Below are 11,460 nucleotides of genomic sequence, written 5' to 3' on the forward strand. Positions count from 1 at the left end.
AAAATTTTTACAGTCTGCTGTTGACCATTTCTGGTGAGCACATGTAAATTGTAGGGTGAGTTGCCTGTTCTTAACTGACAGGAGTGGCACCTGGTGTGATCTCCTGCTGCTGCTCCTCCCATCTACTTGTATGTTCAGAGATTCTCTTTTACATGGTTGTAATGACTGGTTATTTGAGTTACTGTTGCCTTTCTATCAGCTTGAACCAGTCTGGCCAATCTCCTCTGACCTCTGGCATCAGCACGGCATTTTTGCCTACAGAACTGCAGCTCACTGGATATTTTCCCTTTTTTTGGACCATTCTCTGTAAATCCTAGAGATGTCTGTTTGTGAAAATCCCAGTAGATTAGCTGTTTCTAAAATACTGACTAGCCTGTCTGGAACCAACAACCATGCCACATTCAAAGTCACTTGAATCACCTTTCTTCCCCATTCTGAAGCTCAGTTTGAACTTCAGCTGGTCATAATGGCAATGTCTACATGCCTAAATGCATTGAGTTACTGCCATGTGATTGGCTGATTAGATATATGCATAGCAGTTGAACAGTTGTACCTAATAAACTGGCCAGTGAATGTATGTATGTGTATATATCCATCCATCCATCCATCCATCCTCTTCCACTTATCCGAGATCGGGTTGTGGGGGCAGCAGCTTGAGCAGGGATGCCCAGACTTCCCTCTCCCCAGCCACTTCTACTAGCTCTTCCGGGGGAATCCTGAGGCGTTCCCAGGCCAGCCAAGAGACATAGTCCCTCCAGCGTGTCCTGGGTCTTCCCCAGGGCCTCCTCCCGGTTAGATGTGCTCAGAACATCTCACCAGGGAGGTGTCCAGGAGGCATCCTGATCACATGCCCGAGCCACCTCATCTGACTCCTCTCGATGCGGAGGAGCAGTGGTTCTACTCTGAGCTCCTCCCAGATGACTGAGCTTCTCACCCTATCACACCCTGCAGAGGAAACTCATTTCAGCCGCTTGTATTCGCGATCTCGTTCTTTCGGTCAATACCCACAGCTCATAACCATAGTTGAGGGTAGGAACGTAGATCGATCGATAAATTGAGAGCTTTGCCTTACGGCTCAGATCCTTTATCACCACAACAGACCGATGCAGAGCCCGCATCACTGCGGACGCCGCACCGATCTGCCTGTCAATCTCCCACACCATTCTTCCCTCACTCGTAAACAAGACCCCAAGATACTTGAACTCCTCCACTTGGGGCAGGATCTCGCTCCCAACCCTGAGAGGGCACTCCACCCTTTTCCAGCTGAGGACCATGGTCTCCGATTTGGAGGTGCTGATTTCCATCCCAGCCGCTTCACACTCGGTTCCAAACCGATCCAGAGAGAGAGCTGAAGATCACGGCCTGATGAAGCAAACGAGACAACATCATCTGCAAAAAGCAGTGACCCAATCCTGAGCCCACCAAACCGGACCCCCTTAACGCCCTGGCAGCGCCTAGAAATTCTATCCATAAAAGTTATGAACAGAATCGGTGACAAAGGGCAGCCCTGGCAGAGTCCAGCTCTCACTTGAAACAGGTTTGACTTACTGCCGGCAATGCAGACCAAGCTCTGACACCGGTTGTACAGGGACCGAACAGCCCTTATCAGGGGGTCCGGTACCCCATATTGCCCGAGCACCCCCCCACAGGACTCCCCGAGGGACACGGTCAAATGCCTTTTCCAAGTCCACAAAACACATGTAGACTGGTTGGGCAAACTCCCATGCGCCCTCTAGGACCCTGCCAAGGGTGTAGAGCTGGTCCACTGTTCCGCGACTAGGATGAAAACCACACTGTTCCTCCTGAATCCGAGGTTCGACTATCCGACGGACCCTCCTCTCCAGGACCCCCGAATAGACTTTTCCAGGAAGGCTGAGGAGTGTGATCCCACTGTAGTTGGAGCACACCCTCTGGTCCCCTTTCTTAAAGAGGGGGACCACCACCCCAGTCTGCCAGTCCAGAGGCACTGTCCCTGATGTCCATGCGATGTTGCAGAAGCGTGTCAACCAAGACAGTCCTACAATATCCAGAGCCTTGAGGAACTCCGGGTGTATCTCATCCACCCCCGAGGCCCTGCCACCAAGGAGTTTTTTGACCACCTCGGTGACCTCAGTCCCAGAGATGGGAGAGCCCACCTCCGAGTCCCCAGGCTCTGCTTCTTCATTGGAAGGCATGTTAGTGGGATTGAGGAGGTCTTTGAAGTACTTCCCCCACCGACCCACAATGTCCCAAGTTGAGGTCAGCAGCGCACTATCCCCACTATATACAGTGTTGACACTGCACTGCTTCCCCCTCCTGAGATTCCAGATGGTGGACCAGAATCTCGTTCTCCATGACCTCCCCAAACTCCTCCCACTCCCGAGTTTTTGCTTCAGCAACAACCAAAGCCGAATTCCGCGTGGCCTGCCGGAACCTATTAGCTGCCTCCGGAGTTCCACAGGACAAAAAGGTCCTGTAGGACTCCTTCTTCAGCTTGACAGCATCCCTCAATGCCAGTGTCCACCAACGGTTTTGAATATTGCTGCCATGACAGGCACCGACCACCTTACAGCCACAGCTCCGGTCAGCCGCCTCAACAATAGAGGCACGGAACATGGCCCATTCGGACTCAATGTCCCCCACCTCCCTCGGGACATGGTCAAAGTTCTGCCGGAGGTGGGAGTTGAAGCTACTTCTGACAGGGGACTCTGCCAGACATTCCCAGCAGACCCTCACAATACATTTGGGCCTACCAGGCCTGACTGGCATCCTCCCCCAACATCGAAGCCAACTCACCACCAGGTGGTGATCATTTGACAGCTCCGCCCCTCTCTTCACCCGAGTGTCCAAGACATGTGGCCGCAAGTCCGACGACACGACCACGAAATCGATCATCGAACTGAGGCCTAGGGTGTCCTGGTGCCAGGTGCACATATGGACACCCCTATGCTTGAACATGGTGTTCGTTATGGACAATCCGTGACGAGCACAAAAGTCCAATAACAAAACACCACTCGGGTTCAGATCAGGGGGGCATTCCTCCCAATCACGCCCTTCCAGGTCTCACTGTCATTGCCCACATGAGCATTGCAGTCTCCCAGCAAAACAAGGGAGTCCCCAGAAGGTGTGCCCTCTAGCACCCCCTCCAGGGACTCCAGAAAGTGTGGGTACTCCAGATAAGGTGGTAGCTCGAGGAGGAGATTAATATATATATATATATATATATATATATATATATATATACTAGGGGGCTGAGTAACTGCTTAGTTAGATGCATACACACACACACATACAGTATATATATATATATATATATATATATATATATACAGTATATATATATATATATATATATATATATATATACACACATATATACACATACACATATATATATATACACATATTTATAGATACACATATATACATTGTGATATATGGCCGGCCATTCATCCCAGCCAATACTCCCAGGCCACCAGATGGAGACCTCCCTGCAACATGGAGGTGCCCCGAAGACCAGCAGGGAATCCTGGACAATGGATGTTTTATCCACAGCCCTGCTGGATACCATGGGGGCCGCTAGAGGACGCTGCAGGGAGGAACAAGGAATATTTTCCCTAAAACCCGGAAGTGTGTCCTAAGCACATGGACAGAGGAAATGATGTGCTTCCGGGTTGAAGAAAAGGAGTTTTTATCTGACCCGGAAGTGTTCCTAGTCACATGGACAGAGAGAGCGAAACAGTTCCAGGTCACAGACTATAAAAGGACTATGGGAAATCCCAGAGATTGAGCTGAGCTGGGTGGAAGGGTGGCAACGCGTCTGGGAGAGTGGAGGATTGATTGTTTATTGAATATTGTTACTGTTTATGAGTATTGTGGAGAGGAGGGTGCTTTGTGCACATTATTATAATAAAACGTCAAAATATTGGACTTTTATCTGGTGTCAGGCGTTTGATCCGAGGGTTCAAGGGAGCAAGAGTGCCCCCAAGCTGTCACAACACATACGCACTCTGTTTTGTTTCTGCCATGTGTAATGTTGAGGGATTTGCGCATACATATATGCTTTTGCATTTACGTCTGTTTTATTAAGTTCAAAATAAGCTATTAATTTTGTATTTCTATTTTTAGCTATCTTTAAATCTTCTGCTTCTTCGCCCTCTTTAAATTGAATCATATTCTGACCTGGTAAATGAATCGTTAATAATTCAACAGAATGACTTCGACCATGCATTGGCAATTCCATTAAATGCCACCCCCTTTCCATTGCACTGACGTACCAAGTATCTAAATATGCTTGAACTTCGTCCTGAGACTGTTCTTTGGATAAAGCTATGTGTACTCTATCGTGCCCTTTATGAATGTACTTGTAGATGTACTTAATACTCATAACCGATACGCAACACTCTACATTAATATGACAATCGAATCATTTGAGCAAATACGGGTTATATGGTACAATCATTGAATTATCGATCGTCACAATTTTAACATCTTTCTTTCCGTGATAAGTGTGTTGTTCATGACAATTATTTCTTCGGCGATAATCAGGAAAGCCAGCCTTAGTCATATCTGTTGATTAAACGAACGCTTTAGGAAATTTAGGAAATACTTTTACTCTTTTGAGTCCCAATGTACTGAATCTTTTAAATGTGGTCCGTGAGACATGTGTTTAATGACTTTGTACAATAATTCAGGATAGGTTTCCCTTTTTGGAATTTGAGCACAGACAAACCGATGTACATCATCAGCAGTTAATAATTCTTTTTGCAAAGTAACCAATAAATGCATGTGAGGTAAACCCCATTTTTGAAATTCGATCGTGTAAATGTATGCTCTGCTTTGACCGAACACTATTTCGATTCTATGTTGCATCGCTTCTCCGTGATCATAAATATACATTGACCGAATTGTGGTTTCTTCTAAATTAAACTTGTCATAGCTTTAATTGTTGCGGGACCATAGATTCTCATAGCGTATGTGATTATTGTGTAAATCTTCGTTTTGAGCATTGAATGATGTGAATGCGAAAAGATTATTGTAGACTCGGATATTTTAACTGTAGTGTTTGTGGATTTCACACTACTTTTCCCTGATGGCAACACAAATTTGACAATCTACAAGTCTCCGACTTAAACTTTAAAGCTGAACAATATCTACGTACTTCTGTCATATCACCTATGTCCATATATTCAATCTCTTTTTGCTGTTCCGTTATTTCACTGAGTAATAATTTCCATCTTTTAGCGCTCATGCGATCTTTACTATAATTTTTTTTGAGACTTTCAAATTTTAGTACTTTCATAATCTCTAACCTGTTCTGCATGCATATCATGCCAACGTTTTTGAACCTCTTTACGACATTTTACTTTGTCTTCTACTCTTTGTCTTTTATTTATGACCCTGCTTGGACCTGCTAGGTTTTCAATTCCACTTGTTCCGGGCTGATTATTACTTTCCTTATTTTCCGAATTATTATTGTTCTTTTTTAAATTCTTTTCTGTCCAACGCTTTTGGGCTGCTGCCCTTTCTTCTTTGCTTAGTCTTTGATGTGTCATCTTGAACATATACAATTAAAGCTACTACAAATTTAATTTCGAAGAAACCACAATTCAGTCAGGTTTATATTTATGATCGCTTATATTTATGATCATGGAAAAGCGATGCGACATAGTATCGAAAGAGTTAAACAATTAGACGTATTAGAAATTCTATGGCCAATAATGGATACAAATCCATACATCCAAAATTATCGCACTTTACGTGAAATTTATCTGCAAAACATGAACAAAGAAGTTTTCTTGGATTTTGGATTTGTTGTTTAGTGAAAGTGAGATCCACAAACATGAGCGGCAGAGACGCGAAGTGGCTGGCACGTAGTGCAAGCAAGGGGTTTGGCAACCGAAGCGAGCAGGGGACGAAACCCCCTAGTGGATATATTGTGAGAACTAGCCTGAACACCATCAGATAGACATCGGTACTATTATAAAACACATGTTTATTTTAGTCTGTAACACAGTCCCGCACAGCACACAGTGCTCCCACACCAATCACCCCAAATCACAGGCCTTTCAATTGCCGTGTGCCACCTTTCTTCCTTGCGCTAGAGCTTCGTCCTCCTCCAGCACCCAACTCTCACTCCCCAACTGTAGGAAGACGGCCCCTTTTATAGTCACCCGGATGTGGTCAAGGTTCTCGCTGATGTCCTTCCAGCAGCACTTCCTGGTGTGGCGGAAGTGCCGCATGAGCACCCAGAAGCACTCCGGGCATCCCTGGAAGGTCCTTCCTCCACCTTCCCAGGTGTGGCGGAAGTGCAGATCTCCCGGGCTGTATGAGGCTTGGGGTGCCCCCTGGTGGTGGCCATGGGCCCCAATGGGTTTAAGCCTCCTTGCTCCGTCCCCATAGTCCCCACACTATCCAGGGCGGTTGCAGGGCAGGGTGACATATAGACAGCCTTCTGGTCTTTCCAGGCGTCCCTGCTGGGTCTGACCCCCAGCCTCCTTCCACAATATATATTGTTGCAAACAAAAGCCGCAAGAGTCATTAAAAGGTTTGGGGCAGCCACCCATATAATATTCCCTGGCTGCGAAAGGGTAATTTTTTAGCACTGATGAACTCAGAATGGAGTTCAAAACAGAACTGATGATATTTTTAAAGGCCAGAAAGGGAAGTGAAGTCATCAAGGGTGGAAGCGGAAGGGTCCTCTTCCATAGGCTCGGACCCGGATGTGATGTCATCAAAGGGGCTGGAACCGGAAGGCTCTTCGTCCATGGGTTTTGTAGTGGAAGTGACATCATAAGGGCCAGGCTTAATTTCCCATGAACGGTCTGCAGGAAAGCCAGAAAAAAGGTAGGCACACCCTGCCACCCCCTGGTCTGGTGTGGAATTATTCTCATTTAGACCCTTTAGCTGCCTTGAATGTGCACATTTGTGACAATATATATATCTTATATTTAAACGTCTGCGCGTGGAAGAGTGTGTGTCTGTCTTGCCCGGAAGTAAGAGGTGGATTCGGGGTAAGGTCTCCGCCTCCAACGAAACAGAAAACTCGCTTAGCCGCTAATAACACAAGTGAGGCCAGCACGTCAGCAAAACAAAATCTCATAAGAAAGACAAAGTTGCTTAGCCGCTAACATTGGCAACACGGTATCCCTTTTACTTTTCCTCCTGCTTGTAATGCACAAACAATGCGAACACATCAGCAAAGGGAATCCTGCTAGGAGAGAGATGCCCAGAGTAGTTCCTTTCAATTACCTGACATCTCTACATTTCAATTTTTTTTCTGGCGATTTCAATGGTTTTTAGGACCCCAGGCTTTTTACAGCACGGGCTTACACAGCTAGTATATATATATATATATATATATATATATATATATATATATATGTTAAATATATATATATATGTTAAATATATATATATATATATATATATATATATATATATATATATATATATATATATATATATATATATGATTAGTTGTTATCCACTGTTGCATTTGTTTTACTTATATAAGCTTCAATACCTTTCAGGTTTTCAGTCTACCAAACAATCACTTCTCACCATACTATATACTAGTGAAGCCCCTAGAATGCATAAACCATGGTAATTCCAGAGTCATATATTGCATAAGCATCCACTAATTCCAGAGCATAACCAAGGACATTGGTCTTGGATCCAAGGCAGGGGAAATGTTATTTTGGAAAAACTTACTTTTTCCAGTATTCTTGTGGTGTAATTACTACTGAATACTAACTGACTGTTGAGATCTATGCTGATTGTCAAAAGCAGCTAAGTTGACTTAATGTAAATGATTTTTTGCTACACTGATTTGTGAAGTGTGAAGTGACCAGGGATTAGTACTGTAAATGATAGCAAATGATCGTTGACCCAAAAACAATATAACAGCTCTCATTATTTGATGTTATAACTAATGAATTGTATTGTTTTTTCAAAAATAATCATTTTTTTTTATATTGACACTTCCAACATGTTCTGAAAAAAGTTTGGACAGTAAATAATTACCACTTTGTAGCCTTGCCTTTCCTATTTGCAATACTTAATACATGTTTAGGTACTGAAGACAGCAATTTGTTGAGTGTTTCAGGTGCAATTTTGTCCCATTCTTGCAAACAACACCTTTAAGGTATGCGACGGTATGAGGCATTTATTGTTGTATTTTGCATTTCAATACATGCCGCACATTCTCAGCTGGGATCAGATCAGGACTGGAAGCAGGCCAGTTGAATACCTGCTCCTTCTTCCTATGCAGCCGTGCCTTTGTAATGCGTTCAAAATGTGGTTTTGCACTGTCTCACTGAAATATGCATGGGTGTCCATGGAAGAAATGTAGAAATTTTTCTCCAAAATTTGTATGTACTTTTTGTCATTAATACTGCCTTCACATAAGTGTGATTTGTCCTTGTCCTTGGCACTGACACAACCGTATACCATAACAGATGCTGACTTCTGGACTTGTAGCTGGCAACAGTCTGGATGATCATTTTCTTCTTTGGTCCATAGGACATGATATGCATTTCTTTCAAATAAGGACAGAAATATTGATTTCTCCAACCACAATTCACATTTCCACTGTGTGATGGTCCGTTACAGATGCCTCCTAGCCTAGAGAAGTCAATGGCACTTCTCAACACTGTTATCATTCGGCTCTCTTTTTGCACAGTATAGTTGTAACCAGCATTACAATCTTCAATTGAACATCATCTGTTTCTACTCACAACATTTTCTTTTTTTAACTCATTATTGGCCCTAAATTGCCCTATCCCAACTTTTTTTGGAATGTGTTCAGGCCTTCAGTGGTAAGAACTGATGTAGATTTACAAAAAAATGGAGCTGACCAGACTTAACATTAAACATCATGATTGTATGCTGTTTGTGATGGACTGCAAGTTAAAGTGAATTTTGAAATCACTGCTTTCTATTTTTATTTGCATTTTTCATTCCAACTTTTTTTACTTTCTCGTATATGAAGTATATGGAAAGTATTGTAATCTTCCAAAGATTCGATGTCAAGATTTTAGTATGGCAAAATGAACTTCTACATTGGGGCACCAAGGCTGTGTAGTAATTAGTGCTTCTGCCTCATAGATAGGCCTAAGGTTAAATCCTGGCTATATAGAGTCTGCATGTTCTTCCAATGTCTCAAAGAGTTTTTTCCTTTGAGTACTGTTGTTTTCCTCCAACATTCCAAAGATGATAATATTAAAATTAGAAAATAATAATCGTCCCTGTATGAATGAGTATGGATGTGCCATGCAGTGCAAATGTGCCCTTTGCTGTTAGGACAGGCCTCTGTACCCCAGAACAGTAGTCAATGAGTCTGATGATGTTGATGCTTCCATTAATCACATTGCCTTTATATTAGTTTTGACATTTTTATTGTTATTTAAATTTGAATGTCATTTCCAAAATGAAAATCAAATAAAATTAGTAATTACAAAGTATTTATTAAATACATTGGACAAAAATGAATCAAAATTGATAATTATAAAGTAATTTTTAAATAAGATAAGCGGGGGAAGTAACTGGATTTGCATATTTTTTTACTTCCTTTAATCTTGAAAAAAATAATCAGGACAAAAATATTACTTGGTGATTTCTAATGAATCTTAGTAAAAGTTATTGGGCAAAGTTCACTTACAGAGATAATTGAAACTGAAAACTAAATCGCTATTAGAAAATGTAGCTTGCTCATCTTGCAATACAGTATTTTTTCTTATTGAAGTAAAGTACCCATACAAGGTTGTTTCATTTACGCATTGATAGAGAACATGGATTAGTAATTAGTAAATAATATACATCTCACAGTGCTTGGTTTAACATGATGTCTTATCCTTGGAAATGAGATGTGATAAGATGTTGCTCCCCACAATCCAGAAAGCTGGATTAGTAACATTCTAAAAGTGTATGTATGGAGAGAGAAATTCAAAAATGATGATTCAAATAATGAGTCAAAATATTACAGACAGGTAGTATCTGCACCCCATAATTAATTTGAAATCCTATTAGACATATATATAAACCAAAGACCTGTGTGTATGAAGCAGTCCGCTCTGCTCCTACAGCCACTAGATGGCGCATGCATGTACTTTTAATTTTTTTCAGTGCTTGCATACACCTCACTTCTCACTAGCAATAGCAATCTGTCAACGTTGAGCTAATGACACAGCTGAAGAGACACAACATCGACACAAAGCAATCGCCGTGCAAGTGAAACACCTCAGCAACGGAGTGCAAGGCTTGAAGCTTTCACTAAAAACATTGTTTATCAGGAGGTATGTTCTCAAGACAAGGATTAATAGGACTCATATGCCAGCTAAGATATGGTATCGCCAGTGAGACAGCAAGCACAGGTGGGTCCACATCCTCTACACTGGGCAATTCTTAAGCGTTAGCTGACGCCTCTCCAAGTTCACAAATACAGTAAAACTGCTAGGGAGTCTCCGGGTTGTTTTTTGTTCCAAAGACCACAAACAGCTAGTTTACATTATAAACTAATCCTATTCTCCTTTTTTATATCTTTTTAACAAGATTTAATCTATCAATATTTCAGAGATCCAAAAATCCAAGTTTACTATTTCATAAAAAGATAACAAAGTTTATTTAGTTCTAATGATCACAGACATGCCAGTCTGTGATCCCAAAAACAGATCTGAGTGCCAGTTTCAGAAAAAAAGTCATACATTTTTAGGTTCTATTCAATAAGGGCGCGCACAAAAAGGCGACCTTCAAAAGGGCGACCTCAATTGGGCGCGGAGAATAAAAGCGCACATAAATAAAAGCGATCTTCAAAAGGGCGACCTCAATTGAGCGCCGAATAAAGGCGCGCGTAAATAAAGGAGCGCTTCAAAAGGATGACATTCGGAGCGAATTAAATTAATTGTCCTTGTGTGGTAATGTGCCTTACTGGCATTACCTATAAGTAAATAAAATTTGTCAAGTGTCCTCTGCAGTGTTGAGAGGCATTTGTTTGGGGAAAAAATCAAAGTATAAAGAAAGGAAACTTGCCTTTTCCTTTTGTATAGAATGCAGATGGACATCTTCACTGACCTTATTAGCGCCTTTTGGAGAGTGTCGCGGTAGGTCTCGTGCAGTATGGAGAGACAGCCTTGCCATTAACCGGCCGGGATGGCATTAACGGTTTTCCACTCTTGCGTGTGCCTCCTGCGACCCCATAACTCTAAAAGTGTAAAAGAAAGGGTGAAGCGTCATAATATTAGTTTACCGCGGTTTAGAAAAGGGATCCCATGTGTGAAGTTGTCTGGGCAGTAGCTCAGGGGAAGGACGTAAAAATTTAAAAGTGCTTACTGTAACTTAAGGCAGAAGCGCAGTTGCGTCTGAAAAGCCGGCACAGGTATGCGCGCGCGCGCCGGCTGCTCGATTTAATATAGCATTTTTGCAGGGCAAGAGACGCCACTTCTCGCCGACGAGTTCTCGTCATCGCGCGGTTGTAGAGGGATG

This window comes from Erpetoichthys calabaricus, chromosome 4 (genome assembly GCF_900747795.2).
Source record: "Erpetoichthys calabaricus chromosome 4, fErpCal1.3, whole genome shotgun sequence".
Classification (NCBI taxonomy): domain Eukaryota; kingdom Metazoa; phylum Chordata; class Cladistia; order Polypteriformes; family Polypteridae; genus Erpetoichthys; species Erpetoichthys calabaricus.